We start from the raw sequence: 11,722 nt of genomic DNA, 5'->3' as shown, positions 1-11,722 counted from the left end.
AGAGGAGTACTGGTAAATAGGTAAATAATATGTGGATGTACAAACGATGAAAACAGATAAAATAAATAAATAAGAAAGTAGACACTCGAACAAAAGCCTTACTTTATTTGGGAAATCAACAAAGTCAAAAGTAAAAAAGGCTCTTTTATTTATCAAATCCTTCTAGTGGCTAAAATATGATGATAGAAGAAGAGTCAAATTTAACAAAAGTTTTGTTACAACCGATTAATTCCAAGGCAAAGGAAAACAGGAAAAGAAATGTGAGATAACATTTTTGCAACTAAAGTTGTTTATTATTAGTTAAGAGACATATTTTAAGCCAAATCAAGATATCTATTAGAATATAATAGACCTTCTTGCGTAGTAGTTTCTTTCCAATCAAAATCGATGTTCTCGTTCACTTTCAATCCATATTCTTTTTCATCCTACGCATGTTGAAATAGGGATGAGTGAAGAATTACAAGAATTTATCTTTCTAAACAAAGTGCTAACGGACATAACAAATAAATATGAATTTCGTAATATATTACAAAACATGCAATAAAGATAAGGTATGATAAAAAAGAACAACAAAAAGACTAATATAGTGACATGGGCAAAAATGATGATGGGTATTATGGAATCAAAACACAAACAAATAGAATAGTATTGGAATGGAAGAGAAAAGAATGTGGTGTTCAAGCGAGCTTAAAAAACAGAGGGTTATGGATTCTATGAACAAACATGTTGACCACACATATAAACATTGCTAAACATATACTTTTTCCGGGTCTGTAAAAAACTATATAAATTAGAAGTGAAAAACTACCCACCAAACAAACTCTAAATAGAGCCCTTGTGTTTTTATGCTCCTCATAGTAGAAATCCATTTGTTTATACCTATAAAAACACACAAATTGATGATGGATTTAGCAAGCTAACCACAAATTTTTGGTCTCTATTTCGGACTATACCATGTTTGTTCTTGCAGGATGTACAACAGTCTGCATCATGACATTCAAACATTTTGTGTCCCCATGTCATATAAGGTGCTTCAACCTGTAGGATGTAACAAATAATACCATAACGAATCAAAAGCAACTTAACCCCAAATCAAATATTAATTAATCAAAAGTAATCATCGAATCCCAGTTTGCTTACTTCTGACATTCATTAGAATTTTTTAATTACGCCACTACTTTGATGAGATCTAGTACCCTTTTTAAGCACATAAAGCATTTTATTCGAAGGATCAGTCATACTTTGTCTTAAATTCAGTACCTTTTGAGCGCCTTAGGCACGATTTGGCAAACGACAAGAGGGTCCAGGGATAGAACTACGAGCACTAGATCCACTGTTTTCAGAACTTTGTGATCACTTTTTTGCCTTTATCATATCATCGAGAGACATATACAAAGTAGACATGATTGAAAATTTGATACAAAACCGTAGGAAAATAAGAAGTACAATTGTACTGGGTACAGTGGCGGATCCAGCTCGAAAGTTAACCGGGGTGCACACTTGATGCTTGACCGTTGATCAGTCAATAGTTGGTCAACGTGTTGACCGTATAAACATCTTTCCATCTTTTATTTGTCCCAATTATTCTATTAAACATATGTTATTACCTTGTTAATAACATTTTAAATCAATTCATACAAATCAATTACACAGATTAGACATTAGATTTTATAATATTATTTCAGAACTCCAGTTCACAATTTTTCTAAAGTATCATATATTCCTAGGAGAACTTATAACTATTAGGATTAAACCCAAGAAACAACATCTAATTTGCACAAAACTTTGGAACAAGAAAGAACATGGAATAAAATGATACACACACTACATACACAATATTACACGCCACATATATATATATATATATATATATATATATATATATATACACACAAACACACACATACGTAGCTTTTCCCAAACGTTACAACTGTTCATAAAGACAAAAAAAAATGGAGAAGCTCTAAAATAAGAGTAGAGAAAGAGATTAATTTAAAAAAAATCTTTAAGTACGTACAACCAAAAAATTATGCTGGGACTAAGCATTACAAATATAACAATAATATAATTATTTTTAACTATATTATTCTTGTAACTCACATCCAAGTAGGGGCCATGCACCCCACTTCTTATGCATTGCATTTGCCACTAACCAGGTATGAAAGAAGACGAAGATTTGCCACTAACAACATCTCCCTCTTCCGATGCAAAGAACATGAAGTGAAACAGAGTTAAAAATCAAATTGTGTAATTAATTTACCTTTGTAGGGTGTTCTTCAAACGCATGGTGGTTTTCGTTGATTGAACTCCATGGTTGATGAAAAGATTGAAGCAATTCAGGAAAGTTTATTCTGAAAAATAGATTTGAAAAGTATTGTTATATTGACTTTATATAGGTTTAACAGTTACATACACCAACCTTAAAATCTAAGGTTTGATGGGATCGTGCAGGAGGAAGAATTAAAGCAACCGATTGAAGCAAGAGTGGAGACCAGTAGTGCACGATCTTGGAGGTGGAGATAACCGTGGAAGTGGACGTGCAGAGAAAGAGGAGGAATGTAGGAATGAGCAACATGCCATAACCAGAATTAATATGGTTGAGATTGAAAGTAGAAACGATGTGAGGGCCGTGAAAGAATAAATGTTTATCCACTCACCGTCCTTTTATATATATATATATATATATATATATATATATATATATATATATATATATATATATATATATAGGTTTAGGTTCTATAGAAAACAAAAAACCCTAAAAATCATAAAAATGCATCAAAAAATACTTAGAGATTACAAAGCTTTTTTTTGAATTTTTTATAAAAAATCGCAGCTTTTTATTAAAATTCGCTGAAAAAAAAAATAAAAAATCAGTTTTTTTTTTTTCAAAATTTTTTTCAGCGAATTTTTTTAAAAACCTGCGATTTTTTCATAAAAAATGTCAAAAAAAAGCTTTGTGATCTCTAGGTATTTTTTTTATGCATTTTTATGATTTTTAGGGTTTTTTTATTTTCCAAATAACCATTCCCTATATATATATATAAAAAAAAAAAAGAGGATTTACTATTCATTACAGTTTCTATTTCCAGAGTAGAGCAGAAATATCTAAGTTCAATTTAAATTACAACTTTGACATCATAAAATACAAGCTTTATATTTACTTTTTATTTGGAAATATAAAATTTATTTCTACAATAACATATTTCCACCTTTATGTTTTTCCCCTCAAATAATTTTCATCAAACAGTTTTTAATCTTTATAATTTTAATAATTTACGATTTGTCTCTTACTATATTTTAATTTTACATTTTTAGTCCCTTACATAATTTTTTTTTAGACAAAACTTCATAAATGATGACCGTGGTTTCACAAAATTTGAAGTTTAATCCCTAAGTTCAAAAAACCTCATAGATAGTCCTTGTGGTTTCAAAACTTTTAACAAATGGTCCTTTTAGCTGACACCGTCATCTTTTGACCGTTAATAAAAAGGCGTTTCCGTCATTTCACAAAACAGTGACCATGAAGTTTTTTGTTATTTAAAAAAAGATAAAAGAAAATATAATTATTTAATATATAAAGAGTCTCTCTCTCTCTCTCTCTCTCTCTCTCTCTCTCTCTCTCTCTCTCTCTCTCTCTCTCTCTCTCTCTCTCTCTCTCTCTCTCTCTCGTTTAGTGGTTTGTTCTTCAACCTCAAGAACACTTACATACACATACCTACATAACTCAAGAACACACACGTACACATATACACAAATATCAGAACATAGACATACACATAACCATATAAATCTTTCACTTCTCTCACGCTTCATTGCTAAAAAAAAGCACCATAATCACATACCATCAGCACTTTGCTTGTTTCCATGCTCCTCAAATTCAACTTCTGTTGCCAATCTACTCCATTTGATATCTACAAAAGACCTGCGAAAGGATAAAATATATATGTTTTTAGGTTTAGTTGCAGGTTCCCTACAAAACAATGAAATCGATTTCACCCAACATTATGTAACTTTTGTAAAGGTTAATATGTTCTTTTTTTTGTTTCTCAATTGTAACAGCCTCATCAATATTCAATTTGGATGTTATGACATTTGAACTCAAAAGAAAAGCTTCAAACTCTTTGAGTAATTGAAAGGCAAATCGACAAGCTCAAATAAACAGAAAGAATTTCAGTGCAATTAGTACGATGTTACAATATTATGTTAAAAGAGATATGAAACCCATTTTGCAGAAAAGACAGATCATTACAAATTAGGAATCTAAAGCGATTGAAAAAGATAAAAATTAAAACAAATTAGATGTGAAAGGAAGGAGATTCGTACCTACGATTAAGAATGATGATCCTCGATTATTGTGGTAAATGAAGAAGTTAAGGGCATAATGGTATCAACAATGATATCATCTTGCCCTCTTCCCAAATTCATCTAACCGCCATTCCAGTCGGTGATAATCGTCCCACATCCGACCACCTCCAGTTCATCGTCTTTCATAGTCGACATTTAGCCGATTTCGAACTAATTACTCTCCCACCAGAGGACTAGGGTTATACGAACTATAAAGACAAAATAGTAGTAATTAAAACCAATAAAAAACAGTTAAGAGATTGAAATCTTCAATACCCAGGTGAAACAATGAAAAAATAGGGGGATTAAAGAGATGATGGTGGATGCTTGGCACACAGCGGGTAAGAGGTAGTCGTCGGCGCCGATGATGATTATGGGGAGAAAGGAGGTGATCGAGAGGTTTTTTTTTCAGAATGTGAAGAGACATTTAGGGAGGGGAAGGGTGGCCGGTGCTCTTTGAGTTTGCTAAGGTCAATGAGTTACAGAACTATGAGGTTAGATTGAGAAAGAAAGAGGATACCAAACATGGATGTGTCGAGGATGGAATCCCTGAATTGAGGGTGAAGGGGATGAACTTTTTTGTGGGTTGTTTCGAGAGATCGAGATCGATATATATATATATATATATATATATATATATATATATATATATATATATATATATATATATATATGATAAATAAGAACACTTAAAAGCTTGAGAACGCGAGAACAATTCTGGACCAACCAATATATAAGGGCATATTAGTAATTGTATATTTTAATTAAATTAAAATAAAATAAATCATTCAAATTCCCTTAAATTTAGGTTCAGTTATCAAAAAAGAAAGAAATATTCAATTTTTTATTTTTCTTATTAATGGAATATAAAAAACAATTTTACCAAAAAAAATTTAAAACAGAAAAAAAAATTCTTAAAAAAGAAATTTGTTTTCTCCTATTTCACGTTTTCTTTTTCAAAAAAATGAATAGAAATCCAACCCCAAATCAATACATTTGTATTCATAAACGATTTTTTTTCAAAAAACCTGATACTATTCCAATCACAAATGAATACACATCAATTTACAAGTAATCCAATTCTTTTTTTTAATCAACTGAAAATAAAAGGAGTGTAAAAATTATCATTTATTCATAAAAGAATACCTCTAATCATAAATAAATACACTCAATCACACATGATTACACTACTATTCACAAATGAATACATTGTTATTAACAAATGAATACCCAGCTACTCACAAATGAATAAATGAATACCTTCAATCATAAATAAATACATTCATTCACACATGAATGCACTGCTATTCACAAATGAATATACTGCTATTCATAAACAAATACACATTCTATCATAAATGAATTCATTAAAATATAATATAACTTGCATCTAAAAGATATAGAACATAATACAATTTTTCATTCTCCTCTAGCTCAAATTATTCACCGTTCATCTTCTCAAACAACTCAAGAGGACCTCCACAAAAACCCATATTCAAATACCCATATATCATTGAGTTCAATCAACTTCCGTGCACAACCTTTTCCTATGAATATGATTCCAGGTCTGCTTGGATATCTTTCAATGGGAAGGTCGACTGTGTGATGAATTTGGTTGAAGGTACTGATAATCAAAAGAAACCAAAACAAATAACTACACATAAAACATATTCATATGGCTTTTTTACCCAAAAAAATTAGTGTGATTCTGAATTCTCATATTAGATATATTCAATGCGATGAATGTAAGTGTAAAGTGAAGATATCATATTAGTATTTCAAAAATCCACAAAATAATAACTAAAATTCATAAAAGAATACCTCTCTCACGCATTTCATCAAACAACTTCTGTGCACAACCTTTTACTTTGAATCTGATTACAACTTTGTGTGGCTATCTCTTCCATCAATTATAAGGGCTGGTATGAGATGAATTAGAACCAAGAAATATAGTGTTGGTGTGTAAATGAAGAACAGTGGTATGCAATTCACCTAGAAAAATGAAGAACAAGGCAAGTTAAAATGAAAGTGGTGAATCGGGGAGAGCTTTTTGGGGCGTGTGTAATGATCCTCATAAGAAATCGACTTACATGTCTAGTTATGATGTTTATCACAAGAAATCAATGAACCAACAAAGATGGAGTGACGTTGATGATGTCTTCCTGGAGCAACAGATTTGTTACAGGTTGCGTGTTGATGGTGTGAAGATGGTGGGCTGAAGTCGATGTGGCGTGGGCTGCGTAGATGGGTAGTGATGGTGCGATGCAGTGTAGTTAAGAAGATGAAAGTAGATGGGTGATGAAGATGATGACAGCTGGAAGTTTGGATATGATGTACATATCAGATGGCCTTGGTTAGATGAAGAATAAGATCTTGGATTTATTACTGGTTGTGAACCCTACACAATGGAGAGGTTGAATGATTCTTTGTTTTTTTGGTTGATTAGGGTTTAAAGAAACATGAGATGGAGGAAAGATGTGTAGTGATGGTGCGATGGTTACGAATGGCGATGTTAAGCCATTGACAATGAAGGCGGCCGGAAGACAATGAAGGCAATCGGTGGTAAGATGGAGATGGAGACGATGACATAATGTGAACTTTGAAGAAGGTAGGGGTGTGCGGCTGGTGTTCTCAAAATACTTAGATTAGGGTTGTGTACTTAAGCAAAGAGAGAAAATAAAAAAAAATATATGATTATTATACCTAAATTATAGGAATTTCTATTTATTTAAATTATATGGATTTCCTATTATATCCTTAAGGCCATTTCAAAGTTACATATGTAGCACATCAGTTTTATAATTTACATAAATGGCCCTAGATCTAATAATAGCCCTAGATCTAATTAGTTTTATGGTTGTGATATATATATATATATATATATATATATATATATATATATATATATATATATATATATATATATATATATATAGAGAGAGAGAGAGAGAGAGAGTGTGTGTGTGTGTGTGTGAGAGAGAGAGAACCCTTTATATATTAAACAATTATATTTTCTTTTTTCTTTGTTTTAAATAACAAAAAACTCATAAATGGTCCTTGTTTTGTGAAATGACGGAAACGTACTTCTATTAACGACTAAAAGATGACGGCGTTAGTTAAAATATCAATTGTTAAAAGTTTTGAAACCATAGGGACCATCTGTGAGGTTTTTTTGACTTAGGGACTAAACTTCAGATTTTGTGAAACTACAATGACCATTTATTAAGTTTTGTATTTCTTTTATTTCGGCCTTATTTTTTTCCGCCTCATCCATATATAATTGTTTCGATCGAAATTATATTTTTATACATTTTTGTAATCTTTAGTTCCTACAAACAAATTACAACCTTAACACCATATAATACAATATGTACAATAAAAATTCTTTTGGAAATAAAGATTCTTATATTTATAATTTTTTACCCTTAAATCTTTTTATCTAACAATTTTCATCCCACATAATTTTAAATTTTAATTATTAGTATTTCATAAATTATGATTTTAGTTCCCTACTATATTTTAAAGTTACATTTTTTGTCTCTTACATAATATTTTTTATAGTTTTCATTTTTAGTACAATTACATTTTATTTAAACGTTATAAATTTTTACGGTATTTATTGTGGTATTAACTCACAAAAGTTATAGGTTTTACCATTAACATCATTATTTAATATGCTTCGTCCGTATATAAGTGTTTGCTTCGAAATCTTATTTTATACTTTTATGATTTCTTTGTAAAGAAGCTCTCTGTTGCAACACACATAAATTTCTCCCAAAAACTTAATCCATGTCGAGATGCGCTTTTCAACATATTGGGTTTCCGCAGCATCACGCAGACGGTCCAAACCCGAGTATAAATTAATTTGCAATTTGAGTTCGTGAGGAGGAGTTATTATTCATTAGCATTATTTTTTTGGGAGTCAAAAAAACTAAAAACATCTTATATTACAAGAATTGATGCATAAAATATAAAATTCATATGCATAGTCAATTTAGAAATCGAGATTTTGATTCTGGATATAGCAAAATCTCATATTTATATTTTTTCTTCTCAAATAATTTTGATCTAACAACTTTGATCATTCATAATTTTAAAATTAAATTATTGGTATTTTATAAATTACCATTTTAGTCCCTTATTATATTTTAAAATTGCGTTTTTAGTCGCTTATATAATTTTTATAGTTTTTGTTTTTATTAATTTCTTTATTAATTGTCATTTGCAGTGTTATCCAAACAAGATACATTTTCAGATCTTATTTTTTTCTCACTTCTTCCATACATAATTGTTTGGATTGAAACTTTATTTTTATACTTTTGTGTTCGTTTTTTCAAAGGTGTTCACCGCCGCTCTGCGTTGAGTGATTAAATACTAGTTTCACATAAAAATCAAAATCCAAAATGAGATTGGAATATGTTTTAAAAATAATAGAAAATAGACGTAAAAAATGAGCAACACATGACCGGCGAGAAAATGAATCGAGAGACGGTATTGCCGCAGCCACACTTGCGAAGTAAGTTGCCGACGACATTGTGTTTGCCACATTGTATAGTCTAACCTCATGATGGTTTTAAAGTCGGGGAATGAAGCAAGCCTATCAATCTATACAAGTTGTATATAAGAGTACTAGTTTATAACCCATGAGAACCACGATTACAAAATTAATTAAATTTTCGTAATAAAAATTCATAATTATTAATCAGTTGTTTTAAATAAGTAATTTTAAATAAATTATTAATTAAGAGATATACCAAAATTTTAAAGTTAGTTATAACTTTAAATTGAACATATAATTATAAAAACTAAACGTTTTTATAAAAGTTTAAATTCTATTATTTAAAACTTTAATATCATTAATTGTTATAGTGATTTCCTTAATATATTTTTCTGATACGTGGTATAATATTAATAAGAAATTGTATTAAAATGACAAAGGATAAAAATAAATTAAAATTATTATTTTATTAGTAGAAGAAGATATACATAATGTATTTTTTTTAGTTTGTCTGTAAAGAAAACTATTTATAATTCTGATGACAAAAATCTTTTATAAAACTAACTAAAATAGAAAATAGTTAAAACCACAATTACGTTTTTTTTATGAAAACTTAATTGGGTTCGCGTAAATTAAAGTTATGAATTGAGCCCATTTACTTATGCAAGTGACGTCCATTACCCCGTTGAAACATTTTTGTTAAAAGTAGAGGTTGGCAAACTGATCTTTTAATATGGTCGGGATTGGTTTAAAATCTCTTCGATCTTTTATGTCATTTTTTTAAACCGCAAAAACATATATTTTTTAACTACTCTTAAACTATTAATTTTGTCCCCAATAAAACTGAACTTTATACTTTTTACATTATTTTTAAAATCTCTTCGATCTTCTTCATTTATTTATTGAGAAATCTTCTGAAAAAGTCTTAAAAAAAAATTGTTTACGAAAAAACATGAAATACCGATAAAAATTATTATTTGACCCATTTTGCCCGGTTTACCGGTTTCATTCCTGACCTAGTTCAGTTAAAGTCTCATTATTTTATCATAATTTACGAATAAGTCATAAACTAAAATTAAGTGATAATTTGACAATTTTCTCTATGTAACATATATTTTATTGATTTTATTGATGAGTTGAACACCTAATCATTAAATGAACTGATAAGATGAATAAGGTGGTTTATATAATGCTACGTTTACCGTAAAACTTGATATCCATCTCATCGGCTTATTTATGATTATGTATCCATGTCAGTAATGAAACCGGTAAAATTTGTTTCCAGAAAAGAAAAAAAAAAGTGGAAAATAAGCTGATAAGATGGATATGTTGGGTTACATAAGATTATATAGATATTTTGAAATTTCTTATAAACTTAAAAAATGACGAAGTTGTTGTTAGTTTATGTAATTATTGCAGTCTTCGTTTGATGTATTTTATATTCCAAAAAATATATAATACAGCAGGATATCAAGTTTTATGGTAGACATAGTATTATATAGCTCAACATATTCATCTTATCAACTCATTTAATGACTATACGTCCAGGTCAACAATGAAACCGTTAAAATTTAAGTTACATGGAGAAAATGGTCAAATCATCTCATCAACTAATTTAATAACTAGATGTTCAGGTCAACAATGAAACTGGTAAAATGTATGTTACATAGAAAAATGGTGAAATCGTCACTTAATTTTAGATTATAACTTATTCGTAAATTACGGCAAAATAATGAGACTTTGATGGAATCGGGTCAATAATAAAACCGGTAAACCGAGAAAAATAGGTTAAATCGTCATTTTTACTGATAGTCATTTCTTGTTATTTATTTAACTTTATTTATCATTGTTTGGTTTGTCGATGCCTTTGTCTTGTTCGGTAAGGTATTGTTTTGTACATGAGAACATCATAAAACTGTATAAATAGCGTTTGGCATGAACAAGAAAATTATAGGACACTAACCAACTCAAATAAAATGAAATTATAAGATTTTATTCCAATCTAAAAAGATGAAACAAGTAAGGTATGGCTAAAATACTAACCAATTGAAGCCTTAAAAAGTGGGAAATCTGTAAAACAACAACAAAAAAGAAAAAAAAAGAATGTATTTACATTTTAGCTCTATTGACAAAAAAAAATCACCTTAGATTATTTATTTATTTTTATTTTTTTTCAATTTAACCACTGGAACCGGCTATTACTTGTAATTTGGCTAAATTTGCAGGATACCGCAAACGATAGAGTGTTCAATAGTTAAATTGTAAACAAAGTACCAATGGCTGTTTTTTTGTTGATATGCCAAAATATAAGTAATTTTTATTAATGCATTATAACTTATAACCTCAAGTCTTATATATTTTAATATTAAATTATAATCTATTTTTTCTGAAACAACCATTACAATTTGTTTGATATTTAATATATGATAATAAATAAATACATTTTTTTTAATTATACTTCTATTTAATAAAATATAAAAGCCGATTAAAATGTAAAAATATATTGTTATGAATGTATTGTTAGTTTTTTTATTAAGGAACTAAATCAAAATTTGATACGAAATACATCCACATACCAAGTACTTGTTTAAAAAATCTTCATGTGGGTTGTTAACCGTTATGAAAATCCCTGAGAGAAAGAAGACCGTATGACGTTTATTGTTTGGATTTTAAAAATCGTACGCATATTGGTATCAATGTGGTATATTGTAATCTATATTCTATATAAATTAAGAATACTTATTGTTGAGTTATCGCAAGAATAAAGCTTTTATGTCATGCGGACGAGACTTATTTGCATCTTCTCTATCGATCTATAGATGAATTAATGCATTGTTTTCAACCAAGTACTTGGTATGGATGTATTTCTCATAAAAT

At 29.2% G+C, this 11,722-nt stretch overlaps 1 long non-coding RNA gene across 8 annotated transcripts; it reads right to left on the bottom strand.

Moving 5' to 3' along the window:
* Positions 1-242: 242 nt before the first annotated feature.
* Positions 243-4,945, bottom strand: LOC145169487 (uncharacterized). Of its 8 annotated transcripts, none has more exons than XR_013742524.1 (6): positions 4,327-4,945; positions 3,846-3,925; positions 2,101-2,351; positions 954-1,586; positions 813-879; positions 243-425 (listed from the first exon to the last, which is right to left on the bottom strand). It is a non-coding gene; the product is annotated as an uncharacterized LOC145169487 (long non-coding RNA). The 8 variants fall into 8 exon arrangements; XR_013742528.1 differs by lacking the exon at positions 243-425 and having other exon boundaries at positions 626-879; positions 954-1,038; positions 1,261-1,586; XR_013742525.1 differs by lacking the exon at positions 243-425 and having other exon boundaries at positions 626-879; positions 4,327-4,556; positions 4,624-4,945.
* Between the last annotated feature and the right edge of the window lie 6,777 nt (positions 4,946-11,722).

This window comes from Lactuca virosa, chromosome 4 (genome assembly GCF_052849685.1).
Source record: "Lactuca virosa cultivar CGN04683 chromosome 4, Lactuca_virosa_CGN04683_v6, whole genome shotgun sequence".
Lineage (NCBI taxonomy): Eukaryota > Viridiplantae > Streptophyta > Magnoliopsida > Asterales > Asteraceae > Lactuca > Lactuca virosa.
This window is presented reverse-complemented; position numbering and strand designations above follow the sequence as displayed.